Source organism: Silene latifolia, chromosome 1, assembly GCF_048544455.1.
Source record: "Silene latifolia isolate original U9 population chromosome 1, ASM4854445v1, whole genome shotgun sequence".
NCBI classification, from domain to species: Eukaryota; Viridiplantae; Streptophyta; class Magnoliopsida; order Caryophyllales; family Caryophyllaceae; genus Silene; species Silene latifolia.
In genome coordinates, this window is record NC_133526.1 from 44,893,381 (window position 1) to 44,899,380 (window position 6,000).

Consider the following 6,000-nt stretch of genomic DNA (forward strand, 5'->3'; position numbering starts at 1 on the left):
CTCCTCATTTTGTGGCTGAGGTCCTTCGACCTAGGAGCTCGAGCCGGTTGCTTTTGAGGACGTCGATGGGTCATGTGTGGTACTTGGGCGAGCGCTTGGCTCGTCGGTGCTCCCGAGATGTCTTGCCGGTTCCCATTGATCCTCCTCGGACGATGTTCAGGGGGCCTTCCGATGCTGAGAGGGAGGCTGACTTAGCTGGCGTCGGTGGCGATGCCCTCCTTCTTCCTGGTGAGGATTACTCGACGTTCCTCTACGGGAGGCTGGCGTACTGGCAAGTCGTGGTGTACATATGCCCTTTTAATTGTGTATGTGATGGCCTGAGTGCCTTTGCTGCTGGGTTGCTTTGTTTGTACCTGCAGGTTAGCTTGGAACAGGTTTGGTAGATGACGGTTTACGCCGTCATGCTGCTGAAATGTACACAGAGATTGCACATAAAACACATATTTGTACACATGGCCTAAATTAGCGCAAGACAAAGACTTGTAAATGCGAAAAAAATTAACGAAAATGACCGGACGGTAGGGAGAGTTACCCCCTAAAAAAAGAAAAAATAGAAACATATAAGTTTGAAATATGAAATGGAATGGTAGTGAAATAAAAAAAGAAACAAGAAAATTAAAAGAGAATGTGTAAGTTTGAAAATGAATATCTAAATTGGTGAAATGATTCCCCAAAAAGAAATTAAAAAAAAAAAAGAAATGTATAAGTGTGCTGAAATAACGAAAATACCGATATTGCCTCGAAATGCGTGCCCGTGAAATTTAGGAAACGCGCAACATGGTAATTTGACGGATTTACCAAAACAATAGCCCTTATGAATAGGAAATTATTCTTGGAGGAATTAAGAAAGAGCCAACGCGGAAAATCACAGAAAGAAGGCTTAGGAAGAGGCGCAGCAGGAGCTGTGTCCCTTTGAAGAGGCGCAGCAGGGCTGCTGCGCTGTTCTGATGTGTCTGTCTGACGATTTTAGGAAACAGCTTTTAGTATAAATATAGACGTCGAGGGAGGTTTTATTCACATATTTATTCCGTCTTTCTCTCTTCTTATTACATAAAAGCTCTCTAATTAAGCATACATCATGAATACTCTTGAAATCCATCTGAAAGAGTGGACAAATAAGTTTTCTAATGTTGAGAAACACGATATGGGCGGCTATAATTTTGGATCGATCTTGAGTTTGAAGTTGGTCAAGGTAGTCAAACCGTTCCTAGACGCTTGCCTGGATTATTGGGACCCGAATTATCACATATTTGCCTTTCGTGAAGGCGATATTTGCCCATTTCCCGAAGAAATTGGTGCAATCGGTGGTTGGGACCCGAAGCATTTGCCTGCTATACCCTCTACTTCTCAAGGGTATAAGAATAAGTTCAGAGATTAGCTTGGGTTGACAAGAGCTGAGGTTGCCGTCTTGTGACCTCTAAAGGAGTGTGAATGTTGGACTTCATCGATCGATTCATAAACAGGACAGATCCTACCATTTCCTATGTTGCAAGGCAAAGGGCATTCGGATTTTGCCTACTGCATGTATATGTCCTTCAAGGGCATGTTGATGAGGATTTGAGAGGCGACCCTCGTTACTTGAGCTTAATCGAGCAAATGGAGCTGCGCAGGAGCCCAGCTTGCCTGTGTTTAGGAGAGATCCTGTTGGGGTTAGATAACAGGAAAGCCAACCGCGACCTTCCTTATTTGGGAAGTCCCATCATATTGCAGATAACAGAATGAAGCATTTTTTTTTTTTTTTTTTTTTTCGATTTCTTTTTTTTTATACCTGCGTTTTGGTAGGTCTGTCTTATGGAGCGTCTTCGATTGATCGAGCCCCCAGTTAATGTTCCTGCTTATCATGCTCGCTCAATTGCAATGAGGACTAGACTTTATATGGTGGACTTCACTCAAGTCTGCAACTATTGGGAGAACAAACTGAAGAGTGATGATGGTCCCCTGATTAGATGGATCGTACCATGGTGGCATCTCAAATCTGTCACTGGAGTATCGTCCTTGGATCGTACCCGATCGGTGCGTATTCCTGGCTTGGAGTTTATGATATGCATCTTCCCGGAGAGGTTGATGAGGCAGGTTGGATTAAAGCAGATGATTCCGAAGCCTGATACCGTCCCTCAGACCGCTATGGCCCTTACCACTGAGAGCCGAAGAGAATGGGCCATCAAATGGGCTCAAAGAAACATGTGGTTCTTGAATTCTTCTGTTAGTGCTTTATGGGTGTCTGATTCCTACTTGCAGTGGAGGAAAGCTACTACTCCGGAGGAGCTTGAGATATTGAGGAAGCGCGAGCCTATTGACTACAAGGTTCGTGATGTAGAGAAGGAGAAAGAGAAGCATCTGACTGAGGGAGAGGAAGTAGCCGGGTTTCGAGTTGTTCATCCTTCAAAGAAACCGAAGACTTCTCCTGCCGTGGAAAAGGTGGTTGACAAGAATGGCAAGGCAAGACCACGAGAGAGACCGTTGGTGATTAGGTCTGAAGTGGCGCAAGAGCGTCCGGCCCGAGGTCGAGACAAAAAAATATGATAAAAATGACAAAGGCAAAGGGAAAATGGAAGAATAGCCTGAGTCTTTATTATTATTTATGATTATTATTATTATTATTATTGTTTGTAATAAGAAGGTGGGGTTTTTAGAATCCTAACCTACATATTTTACTTTAATTTTTATTATTTCTTTTATGTAGTGTATTATTATTAAAAGAAATGAAATAAAAGAGGTTGATTGGTTATGAAACCTTTGGGATTTTCTATTATTATTCTTGTCGAATTCCAAATGCATATGCAAGTGTCCTTCTATTTACATTTAAAATAATGGGTTGTATCATGTGAAGGATTGCCTACGTATTCATTTAAAAAAATGAAATCAAATCCTTGCGCGTAGTTCAAGTAAATGTAAAAGAATAATTGTTCAAAGCAAGAGCTTGTAGCGAACTAGAAAATAAGCATGAGCTTTTTACTTACTCCTAAAATGCAATTCAATTTATTTGATGATATGAGGATGCCAAATTGTCAAAATGCAAGAGCAAGGTGACATTAGCTTTATTTAGCTTGGCCAGGGGCCGTTTATTTCGTGCCACAGGAGCGACATGTGGAGTTACGTGAGGCGCGTTTTGTTCCTATTCTAGGCATAGTAACGTTTCAATGGTCGAGGTTTGTCGTGTTGGCAAATTAATTCCCATCTAAGTCTGTGATCCTAACCGCACCCCCTGGAAGTATGGACTTGACAAGAAATGGTCCGGCCCAGTTGGGTTTGAACTTTCCTCGTGGATCGACAGGTAAAAGAGCTCTAATTGATTTGAGGACCTAGTCTCCTTCTCTGATGTTCCTTGGCTTAACCCTTTTGTTCAAGGCTCGTTTGATACGTGCCTAATATGTTTGCACATTATGTAATGCGCGCAATCTTCGTTCATCTAGGAGGATGAGTTCTTCATACCTATCCCTCTTCCAATCGGCTTCTGGGATTTGACTTTCAAGTAAAATACGCAAAGATGGTATTTCGAGCTCGACTGGTTACAAGGCTTCCATGTCGTAGGTCAAATAGAAAGGGGTGGGCCCAGTGGGCGTCCTAACAGATGTGCAATATCCCCATAAGGCAAATGGTATCTTGCTTGGCCAATCTCGATAGTTGTCAATCATTTTCTTGAGGATTGTGACAACGTTCTTGTTTACCGCCTCTTCCGCGCAATTAGTTTGTGGTCTGTATGGCGAGGAGTGGTGATGCTTGATTTTGTACTTGGCTAGCAATTGCTCAGTCTCAGCCTGGAAATGTGACCCATTGTCACTAATGATCTCATGTGGGCAACCGTATCGACAAATGATGTTGGTTTGTATGAACTTTGCCACGTTCTTGGCTGTGAGACTAGTGTAGGAAGTCGCTTCTACCCATTTGGTGAAATAATCGATAGCTACTAGAATGAATCAGTGACCTCCTGTTCCGTCTGGCGTGATCTTTCCATAATGTCGATTCCCCAAGCAGAAAATGGCCAAGGAGATGTCATGGTGTAGAGTAATGAAGGAGGGACGTGTTGCGCATTCCTGAATATCTGGCAGTTATTACAATGTCTGACATACTTGATGCAATCGGATTCCATTGTGGTCCAATAGTACCCTAGACGTGTGATTTTCTTTGCCATCATTGGTCCACTCATGTGAGGGCCACATTCTCCATCATGGACTTCTTCCATCACTTTCCGTGCCTGTGAATGATCAAGGCAACGTAAGATTACACCAAGAGGCGTTCTTTTGTATAATTCTCCTTGGATGAGGACGTATTGGGAAGTTAGTAAGCGTATAGCACGTTGTCCCCTCTTGTCCATATCTGGTGGATAGGTGCCCTTGAGTTTGAAGTTCAGGATTGCTTAGAACCAAGGTTCCTCTGTAATTTCTTCTTCCTCTGTAATTTGGTGCACGTAAGCCGGTTCTGACCGTCGTTCGATGCATAAAGGCATTTCTACCATATTATCCGGCATGTTAATCAAAGATGCAAGTTTTGCAAGAGCATCTGCAAATTGATTCTCTTCTCGAGGTAAGTGTAGGTAGGTTACTTGATCGAAGAATTGGGCAACTTGGTCTATTCTGGCTTGATAAGGTGCTAGGCTTTCACTTCAAATTTTCCAAGATCCCGTAATTTGGTTGATGAGCAAAGATGAATCTCCATGTACGCGAAGATTCTTGATGCCTAAACCTACTGTTGCATGCAATCCGATGAGACAAGCTTCATATTCTGCCGGGTTATTTGTCACCTCGAAGTCGAGTTTGACAGATATTGGTGTGCCTTCAGGAGAAATGAGCAACACTCCTATTCCAAGTCCTCTCAAGTTCGATGCCCCATCAAAGTAAAGGTCCCAGGAGTCTACATCAGTTTGGAGTATATCCTCATCCGAAAATGACCAGGTGTCTATTGTTTGTGCATCACTGATGGGATTTTCTGTGAAGAACTCGGCAACGGCGCGCCCTTTTATAACTTTCAGGGGTACATACTTGAGATCGAACTCTGAGAGCATCAAGGTCCATCTTGCTAGGCGTCCATTGAGAACGGGTTTCTCGAAGAAGTATTTGATAGGATCCATTTTGGAGTATACTTTGATGGAGTAGCTAGCATGTAATAGCGTAGCTTCTTCGTTTCCCGCACAAGAGCGAGGCATGTCTTCTCGAGTGGTGTGTATTTGCACTCGTACTCTAAGAACTTCTTACTAAGTTAGTAGATAGCTCTTTCTTCTTTTCCTACGGTTTGGGCTAGCATGGCGCCCATGGCTGTTTCAGTTACCGTGAGATATAAACCAAGAGGTTGATCTCGTTGAGGTGGCATGAGCATTGGTGACTTGGCTAGTATCTCCTTGATTCGGTCGAATTCTTTCTGACAGTCATCATCCCACATGGTGTGATCTCTTTTATTTAGCTTTTTGAAGATAGGTTCACAAATCATGGTGAGTTTCGATATGAATCGACTTATGTATTGCACCTTACCTCAGAATCCTCTAACTTCTTTCTATGTTTGAGGTTGCGGCATTTCGATTAGAGCTTTGATCTTGGAAGGGTCTATTTCTATTCCTCATTGGCTAACAACGTATCCCAGGAGTTTACCAGATGTTACCCCGAATGCACATTTCTGAGGGTTGAGTCTCATGTTGTACTTTCGTAGCCTTGAGAAGAATTTGCGAAGGTTTGCAATGTGTCCCTCTCTATCCTTGGACTTGACAATCATATCGTCTACGTATACCTCAACTTCTTTATGCATCATGTCATGTAAGAGCGTAGTTGTGGTGCGTTGATATGTAGCTCCGGCATTGATTAGCCCAAATGGCATAACCGTGTAGCAATAGGTGCCCCATTGAGTGACAAAGATAGTCTTATGCATATCTTCTATGGCCATCTTGATCTGGTTATATCTTGCGTATCCATCCATGAAGGATAGTAGCGCGTGATCTGCTGTGTTATCCACCAATATGTCGATATGTGGTAGAGGAAAATCATCCTTGGGACTTGCTTTGTTTAGGTCTCT